Consider the following 12,367-nt stretch of genomic DNA (forward strand, 5'->3'; position numbering starts at 1 on the left):
TTGCTGACTGCTCACCTGTGATCCCTGGTTGAGGAGAGTCATCTCACCAAGGTTACAGTCCCTTCTCAGTATAACTCGTATCCTTAGACTGGTCGGCAGGTTTAAATTCCAAGCCCTCTCATCCCTACTCAGGACAACTCTGATAGACCATCTCAGCTTCAAATCATGAGGTTGGCTGAGGCTTCCGCTGAGTTGATGCTTCCACTGCATTACAGCCCCCCTCTACCCAACCCTGCTTCCCTCCCTTTCTTTCCACGAGTGTCAACACCAAGAGCACTGTTATGCTTAAGATAGGAGGTGTCCCCCAAAACCTCACATGTGAGACAATGCAAGAAAGTTTAGAGGTAAAATGATGGGCTTATGAAGACCTTCACCTGATCAGTGCATTAATTCCCTGGGATTAACTGGGTGGTAACTGCGGGCAGTAGGATGTGGATGGAGGAGGTGGGTCACTGAGGGTGTGCCTTTATGGTTTACATTTTGTTGGTTTCTATTTTCTCTCGTTCTTGGCTTCTTGGTGGCCATGTCCTGAGCTACTTTCCTCCACCACATTCTTCTGCCATGATGTCCTACTTCACCTTAGGCCCAGAACAATGGAGCTCGCTGTCTACAGACTGAGACTTGTGAAACTGTGAGCCCCAAATCAACTTTTCCTCCTCTAAAATTGTCCTTATCAGGTCTTTTGGTCACAGCAATGAAAAATCTAACTAAAACAGGCATCTCTTAATAAAATTCTACACCCCAAACTCTATCTTTGAGTCTGTTTCCCAGAAGAGCTGGCCTGTTAGACAAAAGTCACAGCGTCCTTTAAAGGTGGCTTACTGTGTGCTACATCTACACAAAATTCTTTTTTTTTTTTTTTTAATATAGAACACTTCACGAATTTGCATGTCATCCTTGAGCAGGGGCCGTGCTAATCTTCTCTGTATCATTCCAATTTTAGTATAAGTGCTGCCGAAGCAAGCACCAAAATTCTTAACAACAATGCAAGGGGGTATTATGATCCCATTGGTAGATAAGGAAACTGAGGCACAGAAAGGTGAGAGAACTTACCCAGAGACATAGCTGTTCTGTGGGAGAACCAGAAACAACAGCCAAGGATAGGGTCTGTGTACTTGATCCACGCACTACTCTGCTTAATGGGTTCCGGCCAAGTCCAGGAATTAATTTAATCCAGGGAAGGTGAGTGTATCAGGGCGTGAGTGGGGGATGCAGGTACTGGTGAAGCCACACATCTGTCTACATGTCCTCAAGTGTTCACTGTGAACCTGGCCGCAGGGGTGCATGCACATCTTAGCCTGTGCTCTGTGGCATGTGGGACGTATGTGCCCATGGATCCCCCTGTTCCCAGTTCCCACAGGACCCATGTCCCTGGCTTCTCTACTTCCCCTTAATCCACAGGAGGCATGAATGACCAGGAGGAGCCAGGTTTTGGATTCTAAAGCCAAACTGCCATTTCCTTATTCCTACCAGGTCTCCCAAAAGTGCTAGGGCCTGGACTCTAGTGACATCAAGCTCTCTGTTGACTAGAGACAGCAGGAGTAGAGTTGGGATGTGGAGCAGGAAAGTCAGCACACTGTATGACTTCCTCTGGGAGAGAGCAACCCTAGCCGCTGGCCCTGTGTAGCCTCCCATGTGGGTGGCTGATCTCTTCTACCATAGTGGGGGACATATGGTTATGATTAAGGGAAAGCTACGGAGTGAAACTGTTGATTTCAAATCCCGGCTTTGTCTCTTAGCTGTGTGATTTCAGCAACTGACTTATCCTCTCTGATCCTCTGCTTTATCCCCTGTAAAGGAGAAATATTATAGCAGCAGTAACTTTGAAGGGGTCATAGTAAGGCTGACTACAACTAGAAAGAATTGTAAGTCCATATTAGGTACTCAATAAATGTTAGTTTTCTTATTATTTTGAACCCAAACCGGACAAGTAAAGGACAAAGAAAAGCACTTTTCCAGAGGAAAGTTCTTTCATCAAGTCACTACATGATCCTGCCTTGTGAAGCCCGTACTATCATGTCCATTTTATAGATGAAAACTGAGGCTCAGCAAGGTGAGGTATCTTGCTCCAGGTCACACAGCAAGTGAATGATAAAACCACATTTTTTTTTCTTTTTGAATTACAGTCAGTTGTTTCTAGTGGGTCTCTCTTTAGTTAAAGGAATCAGATAATCTTTTCCCACATTTTTACTGGTGCATTATAGTTGTATATAATGTTAGGATTTGTTTTTCCATATTCTACATGCCACGATTTGGCCAATATCACTCCCCAGTAAAAACCAGACTTCAAACATGGATCTGACTCCAATTTCAGTGTTCTTCCTACCACCTAACAGCTACCTTGTTGTTTGGTCTAGTAACTTCCGGGTTGTGGCAACTTGTCTTGTAAACTCTAGCCTATGCAAATAGGTGCTGCCTGTATGATTGTCGCTCCTGCTGCCTCTATAAAAGAATACACGAGAGAATACGTGGGGATTTGCAGGTGATCAGATTTTAGGGGGGAAAAACAGACACTCTTCTTTATGCAGAAAGAAATGCAAGTGAGACAGCAAATGTAATTGAGCAGGGAGCACTTACAGGAAAATAGGAGGTTCAAAAGGCAATTGATGCCTCTGTTTGCAACTGTAAACAGATAGTTACCAGCTCTGACACCAGCGACAGACAGACAAAGGGCAGACAGAAACAGTGCACCACAAGGAAGCTAGGCACAGACTACGCCCAGGGTGGAAATTAAATGTTTTCCTGAAAGCAGAAAAGAAAACCCTGGTTAAAACCAAGCCATGACTCTGAGTCTGAGACTCCACGGCAGTGGAGGTTGAATGAGTAAAGGCCCTTAATTTGTACCTAGGTGTTGTGAATCTTAAAGTCTTACTCGACATTTTCTCTTGACCTAAGTTTGTAAAACAAAAGTAATAATTAGAAGTGAGTCTCCAACATGCGCTGTCATTTTAATTAAAGATAGACAGGATACATATATTTTATATTCCTAAGTCTATCTATAAAGAGAGAGGAAAAGAGAAAGTGCACCTTATTGACATGTTCAGTCAGAACATTTGGTTGTCAGTGACTGAAAACTCAAATAGATGCAAGCAAAAAAAAAAAAAATCATAGTAATAATCATTATTCCTCACTGACTCACAATAAGATTCATGAGTTCAAAGATTTCAGTTAATGTCCTCCTGGCCAGGTCTTGGTTCTGCTTTGGGGCTCAGAAGCTTTAGGCATCCTTTTCCTCCCAAGGGGAAAGTGGGTCTCTCTTCAAAGAAAAAAAAAAAATCTCAGTCCTTCCTCTGATTGGCTCTCACCGGGTCACATGCCCAGTCTTCCACCAATCCTGTGTCCAGGCTGGGTCTCAGGTCTATCGCTTGGTGCAGGGGCAGAGGAAGGTCCATTCAAGGTAGAGAGGGACTGACATCAGACGGGGGAGATTTCCCGGGGAAAAATTGCAGCGCTGATTCTTCCAGAAGACATGTGTTCAACATCTGGTGGTTTCTGCCTTCCAGTTAACCTAGTTTAAGGAGAGGCTGTCATCAGGAATTAGAATAATGATAATGGTAATAATAAATAATAATAATGGCAACGTTTATTGAGCACTCATTATGTGCTAGGCATGATGTCAGCTGTTTTCTGTGTGTTATCCTATTTACTCTTCACAACAGCCCATCTTTATTCCTTATCTTCATTCCAGTTCACTGAGAGTTTAAGGAATTGGCCCAAGTTCATACAGAAAGTAAGGAGTGGAATTAGCCAGTCATTTTCCAAATCCTGAGCTCTCAACTTCTCCAGAAATGACACTGAAAGCTGGTCTGTCAGAATGGTCGGCTGGGTGCCAAAGAGGAAGCCCTGAGCTTCCTCAAAGGCCACCTTGCGAGGCTAACCAGTGTGGGATGGCAGATATCAGCCGGATGCTCATTTAGAGTCATTTATGATCTGCAGAGGGCTTATCCTGGAGCAGTGCCTGGGTACAGGGAGGTTTGACAAGGGAAGTCCAAGCCAAGAATGATCGTGGACCCAGGGGCCAGGATTCCTTGGTGCCCATGCCTCCCCACCCACCAGGAATGGTGGCCAAAGAGTATACCATGAAGGGAGAGGATCCTATTCTGCCACTAACCAATTGTCTATATCCTCAAACAAACTCCCTCAATGTCTAGGAGCCTCAGTTTCCATATCCATTAAATGGACATAATAGCATCTTTCTCAGAGAGTTGTGAGGATCCCCTCCCCTTTTTCTTTTTCTTTTTTATTCTTTTCTTTTTTTTTTCTTTTCTTTCTTTTTTTTTTTTTTTTTTTTTTTTTTTTTTTAGTGCTGGGGTATTAAAATAAAACCCACCCATCACCCAGATTTCAGTGCCTCCAGTCATGTTCTCTCCCTTCCACATCACCCCTCTTCTCCCCCTTGCATGGACATAGCAAGAGCAAGAAGAGACAGGAAAGCACCTGTTGCCCTCTTCAGCCAGCCTGCGGGGCTTTCCTTCTTTCTTCCTCCTCTGCCCAGCACCCATAGCTGCCATAACCCCAAATGAGCACTGTACATGTGCTTCCTGGGTTTGAACCCAGCTCAGCCACCCTCTTTCCTAGCCTTGTGGCGCTAAGTCCCTCTACCTGGCCTCAGGTGAAGAACACACCTCCCACAGAAGGTGGCATGAAAACCCCTGGTTTGTCAAGCCTGGCACGTGGCTTGTTCATTCTTTGAAACTGAAATGGTGAAAGGAACTCTGGGTGGGTCAGACTGCTCTGGGCAGGACCTGAGCTGGTCTGGTCAGTAGAGGGGCCCTCTCTTCTCCACTTCCCATCTCCTGAATAATTCATGACAAACAAAATGGCTGGGCCAGACCTGGGCCGTCCCTTCTCCTGCCAGGGAAGGGAGAAAAGTTTCTAATTACAGATCAGCGCGGGCCAGGCTCCCCGGCCCCTGGGCGCAGCACACAGGGGGTATTTATGGGCAGAGACGGGAAGGGGAGGGGCTGGGTCCCAGTCCCTTTCCAGAAGGAGTTCAGCTCCTTTTGAAATTGTAACCTTGGCCTGCCAAAGCTCGGGAGGGACTGGGGAAAGAAACCTAGAACAGCAGGAAGAGAAAACCCTGTGGGAGGGGTCAGAGAGAAGTGTCCAGGAAAAAAAAAACGCGAGGTCAGGAAGGGAATCTGGGGAGACCTGGCAAGCAGAACTGACTGGACATGGAGGGAAGAGATTTTTGCCAAAGTCTCATTGAGCATGGCAAAGCCGAGCTTCCAAAGGGGGGGATGTCCTGGATCCTGAACCACACACGGTCTCTTAGCTCCATTACAATTTCCTCATCTGTAAAATGGGAAGAAACATCATACCTTTCTTAGAGCCTCTTTGGGAAGTTACATGAGTTAATGCACGTAAAGTGCCCGTCGGAATGCACCCTGCACACACACACACACACTACCATATGTATATATGTCAGCAGTCATTTGTTTTTTGGTTAAGTCAGTAAAAAGGTAAGATGACAAGAACAGGTACAAGAAGAGAAGAGAAGAGGAGAAAAAGTACCTGTGAAGAAATTTAGTATAGTGACGAAGATTAAGAACTCCCTTTCAGGATTGTTGGCATGGCCCATGATCCAGTCTCTCAGGAGGCTGAGGCAGGAGGATCACAAGTTCAAGGCCAACCTGGGCAACTTGGTGAGACCCTGTTTCAAAACAGAAAATAAAGGGCTGGGGCTGTAGCTCAGTGGTACAGCACCCATGGGTTCAGTCTCCAGCATTAGTCTGCCTGGGTTCAAATCCCAACCCTGCCTCTCACTAGCTTCGTAATCTTGGCCAAATTACTATACTTTTCCTAGCTTCCACTTACTATCTTTAGTAAATGGTAGCCATCATGACTGGTGAAAAGTGGGGAACAAGATGAACAAGGTCCCTGTTCTCATTGGAACTTACAGTCTAGCAACAATGATTATCCTGGGGCTGGGGATGTGGCTCAAGCGGTAGCGCGCTCGCCTGGTGTGCGTGCTGTGCGGCCCGGGGTTCCATCCTCAGCACCACATACAAACAAAGATGTTGTGTCCGCCGAGAACTAAAAAATAAATATTAAAAAATTCTTTCTCTCTCTCTCTCTTTTTAAAAAACAAACAAACAAACAAACAATGATTATCCTAATTGGGGCATTTGTTGCACATCTACAATGAGCAAGTCCTATATTCGCTGCAAACATCCCCTCCTCTAACTCTCATGGCATGCACCCCCATTTTATGGATAAAAGGCTGAGGCTCAAAGAAGTCAGGAACAGGGAAAAGACTTGAAATGAAGAGGACATTCAACAGCATGGATGAATCTCCAAACTAGCATGCTAAGCGCACCCCCCACACACACACAAAGCCAAACACAAAGGGTGTGTGTGTTGTATGATCTCATTTACATGAGATTATAGGAAATGCAAACTAACTTATAGTGACAGAAAACAGATGAAGGTTGCCTAGGAATAAGGGTTGAAGGGGCATTGACTGCTAGAGGCATGTGGGACCATTTTGGGGAGACAGAAAAATATATATATTTTGGTACTGGGGATTGAATGAACCCAGGGGCATTTTACCACTGACCTACAATCTCAATCCCCCCTTTTTTTTTTTTTTTTTGAAAGAGGGTCTTGCCAAGTTGCTGAGGCTGCTTTAAACTTGAGATCCTCTTGCCTCAGCCTCCTGAATAGCTGGGATTATAAGCACATGCCACCATGCCCAGAGATGGAAAAGTTTAAGTGACAGTGTTACTAGTTACACAGGGTTCAGTGTTCATGAAGATGGACACTTAAAATGAGTACTTTCTTGCAAGCAAATTCTATCTCAATACAATTAATTTTTTTTTTTTGGTATTATGGATTGAACCCAGAGGTGCTTAACCACTGAGCAACCTCCCCAGCCCTTTTTATATTGAGACAATGTCTTGCTCAGTGGCTTAGAGTCTTACTAAGTTGCTGAGGCTGGCTTTGAACACACAATCCTCCTGACTCAGCCTCCCAAGACCTGGGATTACAGGTCTACGCCACGGCATCTGACTGAAATTGATTTTTTTAAAAAGGGAGGTGAGTGGGTTGTAGCTCAGCGGTACAGCACTTGCTTAGCATATGCAAGGCGCTGGGTTTGATCCTCATAAAAATAAATAAACAAAATAAAAAAGTATTATGTCCAACTACAACTAAAATAAATAAATAAATAAATAAATAAATAAATAAATAAATAAATAAATAAATAAATAAATAAATAAAAAGAGAGGTAAAGGAATGGTATACCAGATTCCAGAACCCTGCATTCCTTCTTATATTACTTGAGTGTTTGAATTCGAACTCATTTGTGGACAGAAACTGTATTAGATTCATCTTTAGATCATCTCCTTGCTTACCCACCCCAAGGCCTCGCAAAATTTTAAACCTAATGATTTAGATTAACAAATATATCATGGGTGTCTTCTTTGTGCTGGGTGCTGAAATCACAGAGCAATAAGTCTAGTATGAAAAAAACAGAATAAAATAGACAAAGTACAGTGCTTTGTCTAAATACTAAATATTCTGACGGGGCAAGCGATACATTACTGAGCCAAACTAATAGATCCTACCCAAAGTCGGGAACTTGGAGTGGTGAAAATCTCAGGTCCTGGGATCTACTGCCTGGGTTTGAATCCCTGTTCTGCCACTTACTAGTTGTGTGACTTTGTGTCATACCAAGCCTCAGTTTCCACCTCTGGAAAATGGAGATCAAATTAGCTCCAACCTAGAGGGATGTTGAACCGATTAAAGGAGTCAGGGGAGCCACAGTACGTGCTCATAATTATTAGGTGCTCTAGGTAACTGAGGAGCAGGGGGCTAGAGAGGGGCACAGAGGGAGGCTTCTCTACCCAACACAAGGTGGTATAGGTGTCGGGAATGCGGTTCTCAGAGAGGTGATGCTTGGAAAAGGAATTGGCCAGTTTAAGCGGTCATGGGGACAGGAGGGAGTGGGAACAGCTTGGAGCAAATGCTCAATAAATATTTGCTCAATAAAAAAAAAAAAAAATAGAGACTATGCAAGGCTTGCCTGTAACCAGGGGGACAGAGAAGGCCTGCCAGGGCAGTCTGGAGGGTCCTCAGGAGGCGGGGTCTGAGTGGCGGGTCCTATTGGCAGCTTCCAGCACTGCCTGGCCTGGTCTGACCCCACCCTGTCCGCTGGTAGACTCTGGACACCCCCAGACCTGCAGCCTGAAGCCTGTGGGAGGGTAAAGGATGGTGAAAGCTGGGGGGACAGGGGTCCTCGAGGGCCTTTTCCCTCTCATAAGAATGGGCCAAGTCCCTGCGAGGCGCCTCTCCCGCCCCCGTTGTCCGAGCCACAAAGGACTGGGATCAATGGAAGGCGGGAGCGGCCGAGGGGCCTCCTCTTTGTGCGGCTGTCTCAGGCCTGTTTGCGCCGCCGTCTCCGCGCCCCCATTGATCAGGCATGTGGAAAGATTCCGCCTCCCGGGCTCCCTTTGTGGCCGCGTTGCCAGGCTGCGCCCGCCGGGGACTGCAGCGTGCAGGGCGCTCCCGCCTGCGGTGGGCACCGGGCTGCAAGGCCGGGCGGGTCCGGGAGGGCGGGGCAGATGAAAATACAGGATGCCCCATAAAATCTGAGTATTTGACAAATAACAAATAAAATCCAAAGCAAAAGAAAAAATTAGTATAAGTATGTCCCAGATGTTATATGGGACATACTTATACTAAATAAAAAAATTGTTCTTTATTTGATGTTTGAATTTAAGTAGGCATGCTGTATTTTATTTGGTACCCAGGAGAAGGAAATCCAATAAAGCTCCATTGCCAAGCGTGTACAATTCCCCTAAATTTAGTCATGGGAATTTTGTTGTGTTTGCTTGCTTTTTCTTTTGACGGTGTCTGCACACTTCCTGAACCACTGTTTTTATTATTATTATTATTATTATTATTATTATCATCATCATCATCATTATCAATGGTACTGGGATGACACCAGAGCTTTGCACATGCTAGGCAAGTGCTCTACCACTGACCTACACCCCCCTCCCGACCCTGAACTAATATTTAGATACTATTTTTTTTCTGAATTGAATTTTTTAAAGTAACTTATCCATAATGACTTTTGAGAACCACACCAGCTTGAACAAGTTTTAACTGTACCTCTTGATCCATTGTTACCTAATGGGAACACCCCTGTGGCTCTGCCCACATCAGGATATCGAATATTCCCATCACCCCAGAAAATTCCCTTGGGTCCCTCAGCAGTATCCTTTCCTGGTGACAGCCATCATTCTCACTTCTGTCCCTAAAGATTCACACTAGTGTTTTTTTTTTTTTTTTTGTTGTTGTTGTTTTGTTTTGTTTTTAAGCAGGGATTGAAACCCAGGGTGCTTAACCACTTAAGCTACATCCCAGCCCTTTCTTTTTTTTTTTTTTTTTTTTTTTAATTTTCAAATGGGGTCTCTCTAAATTGCTTTGAGCCTTGCTAAATTTCTAAGGCTGGCTTTGAACTTGCAATCCTCCTGCCTCAGCTTCCCACGCCTCTGTGATTACAGTTGTTCGCTACCACGTCCAGCACATTAACTATATTCTTGAACTTCATAAAAATGGAATCATATAGCTTTCACTCTCTTGAATCTGGTGTTTTTCATTCAACATTATGTCTGTAAGATTTGCCCACGTTGTGGGTGAATCTGTTACTTTTACCTTTCTCTGCTGGCTGAGGAGATGTTTTGTTCATCCTGTCTTGTTAATGGATGCCTCAGCTTTTTCCAGGTTTTGGTTACTATGAACAAAACTTCTGTGATCATATTTGTTCTAGTCATTGAATGACTTAAATATATTTAACCTAAGCAATAATTATTTATGAATATATTTTTTGTGAATTATTATTTGTGAATTCACAATATTATTTGTGAATTCATATGCTTGAAACGGTACTTTTACTTTTTTTTTCTCCTGCACATTAAATGTGCATTAAACTATTATATATATTTATATAAGTGCCTTTGTATGGACCAAGCCCACCTTCTGTAGCATCAATAGTCACATGTCAAACTACAGAATAGAGTTTCAAAGAACATGCTGGTGCTAAGGATGTAACTCAGTGGTAGAGTGTTTACCCAGTATGTGCAAGGTGCTGGGTTAGAGTCCCAGAGCCATTGGGAGAGGGAGACACACGAGGGGGGAGTAATAGGGAGATAAAGAGAGAGAGCAGAGAGAGAAATAAAAGCTAGCAGGCTATCTTGGGGTGGATCCTGGCAAATGAATTAGCTCCTCTGAGCATTGTTTCTTCATCTGTAAAATGGGTGTGATAGTGCTAATTATCTCTCAGTAATTGAAAAGGCAAAATGGGATAATGCTTTATAAAAGTAAATAGCACATGGCTGGCAGGACATATAGTGGGTGCTCCATACTTGAGCTATTATCAAGTGTTTGATGGACAGCTGTAATTGATGAGCTGGGCCTGTTAGATGCTTGCTTTCATTCCATCCTCATTTCAGCCCTTTGAGGTAATGGGCTGAATTATCAGCCCATTTTGTTCTTATCAGCCCATTTTGCAGATAAGGAAATTGAGGCTCTAGGAGGCAAAGTCATTTGCCTGAGATGACCTACTTAAGTCGCAAAGGCACCTACCTCCCAGAGTGGTTTCTGCAGCCAAGTGGCAGGAGGGACTTATGAGGCTCCTGCCTGAAGATGAGATTGGGTTATAAGGAGGAGCTAAGTACCTTCTCCTCCTGTCTCTGTGTCCCCCATGAGCACCCAACTCAAAGGCAGTCAGCTTTCTCTTTGGAGGGTGGGAGGAACTGGGTTGGACCTTCCTAGGAGAGGCCAAGACTGCCAGCCAACAGGCAGGTGGGAGGACAGGCAAGGCGAGTCAGACGGGGTAGATGGGGGCAGAGGAAGCAGGAAGCAGGAGAAGCATAGCCTTCCTCCAGCCGCAGCCGCTGGGCAGAGCCCAGCATCACTACCTGCCATCTGAAGGGCACGGGAACTGCTGATCTCAGGCGATTAGCATAACAATCCCGATCCGTCGTCCTCGGGCCCAAAGCTGGGTCTGCACAATCCCATTTCAAGCCAGCTCTTTCTTTAGCTAGCTAATTAGGGAGGGAGTGCGGGGGCAGGTGTGTGGGGGGGCACAACCTTCTTAAAGGGCTCCTGCACCCAGGGCCCAGGCTGGAGCTGAGAGCTGGAGATTGCCTGATAATACCTTCCGCCAGGGCCAAGTGTGGGTGCCATCTCAGTGCCTCGCCCCAGGCAGATTGAAAATATTGGCCCACCAAAGATTTCCCTGGGCTCCCTGTTTCCACTGCTTCAGCCCCTTTAGTAACAATCGTGGAATAAATATGTCCCACTCACAGTTGCATTCCAGGGCTCTGCAAAGGGTGGGTGCTCAAATAGAATTTTAAATATATATATATATATATATATATATATATATATATATATATATATATACTTTATTTATTTTTATGGGATGTTGAGGATTGAACTTAGTGCTTCACACGTGTGAGGCAAGCGCTCTACCGGGGAGCTATAATCCCAGGCCCTCAAATAGAATTTTTGAAATAAAAAATGTATGCATACTTTTGAATGAAATAAGGTCTCATTATGTTACTCAGGGCTCAAGGCATCCTTCTGCCTCAGTCTGGTGAATAGCTGAGACTATGTGTGCAAATCACCACGGCTAGCTCTCAAGTAGAACTTTTAAAACAGGTAACAGGCTGGGGATGTAGCTCAGTGGTAAAGCACTTGCCTAGCAAGTATAAGGCCCTGGTTTTGATTCCAGAACTGCAAATAACAACAACAACCATTATTATTATTATTATTGTAAAATAGATAACTAAAGCACAGAACTGATGGTTCAGAACTCAGGACTTTACCTATTAATAAGGCTGGTCCCAGTGAAGGTCACTGAGGCAGCCCTCTCTTGTCAGGGACCTCAGGATCTTCTGCCCTTTCCATTCTCAGGTCCTCAGTCCCTCCTCACCCTGTTCCAGCTTTCAGGCCCCAGAAGTCAGAGAGGGAACATGGGGTGAGTGGGCACTTTGGGAAGACTCTTTTCCTCCTGTAGGTTTTTTTTTTTTTTTTTTTGTGTGTGTGTGTGTCTGGTTTTGTTTTGTTTTTAATGGTGTTGGGGATTGAACCCAGGGTCTTATGAATGCAAGGCAAGCATTCTACCAGTTGAACTATATCCCCAGCTCTCCTCCTGTGTGTTCTTGAGCAAATCTCTTAACCTCTCTGAGGCTCAATTTTCTTATTGGTAAATGGGGACAATTAAAACCTGCTTCCAGGGACTGGAGGTGTAGTTCAGTGGTAGAGCACTTTGAAGCATGCACAAGGCCCTGGGTTCAATCTCCAGTATCACAGGACCTGGGTGGATTGCTTTAGAAATGGAGGTGTAGCTCAG

At 44.7% G+C, this 12,367-nt stretch overlaps 1 long non-coding RNA gene and 1 other non-coding gene across 5 annotated transcripts; both read right to left on the reverse strand.

Moving 5' to 3' along the window:
• Positions 1 to 860: 860 nt before the first annotated feature.
• On the reverse strand, positions 861 to 967 carry LOC120892163 (U6 spliceosomal RNA). Its single transcript, XR_005736813.1, has one exon. It is a non-coding gene; the product is annotated as a U6 spliceosomal RNA (small nuclear RNA).
• A 1,956-nt stretch (positions 968 to 2,923) lies between these two features.
• LOC110599273 (uncharacterized) lies at positions 2,924 to 11,273 on the reverse strand. 4 transcript variants are annotated; one of them, XR_013434678.1, is made up of 5 exons: positions 10,929 to 11,263; positions 10,594 to 10,647; positions 5,901 to 6,036; positions 5,515 to 5,653; positions 2,924 to 3,508 (listed from the first exon to the last, which is right to left on the reverse strand). It is a non-coding gene; the product is annotated as an uncharacterized LOC110599273 (long non-coding RNA). The 4 variants fall into 4 exon arrangements; XR_013434677.1 differs by lacking the exon at positions 10,929 to 11,263 and having other exon boundaries at positions 10,594 to 10,922; XR_013434679.1 differs by lacking the exons at positions 5,901 to 6,036; positions 10,929 to 11,263 and having other exon boundaries at positions 10,594 to 10,922.
• Positions 11,274 to 12,367: the final 1,094 nt, after the last annotated feature.

This window comes from Ictidomys tridecemlineatus, chromosome 2 (genome assembly GCF_052094955.1).
Source record: "Ictidomys tridecemlineatus isolate mIctTri1 chromosome 2, mIctTri1.hap1, whole genome shotgun sequence".
Lineage (NCBI taxonomy): Eukaryota > Metazoa > Chordata > Mammalia > Rodentia > Sciuridae > Ictidomys > Ictidomys tridecemlineatus.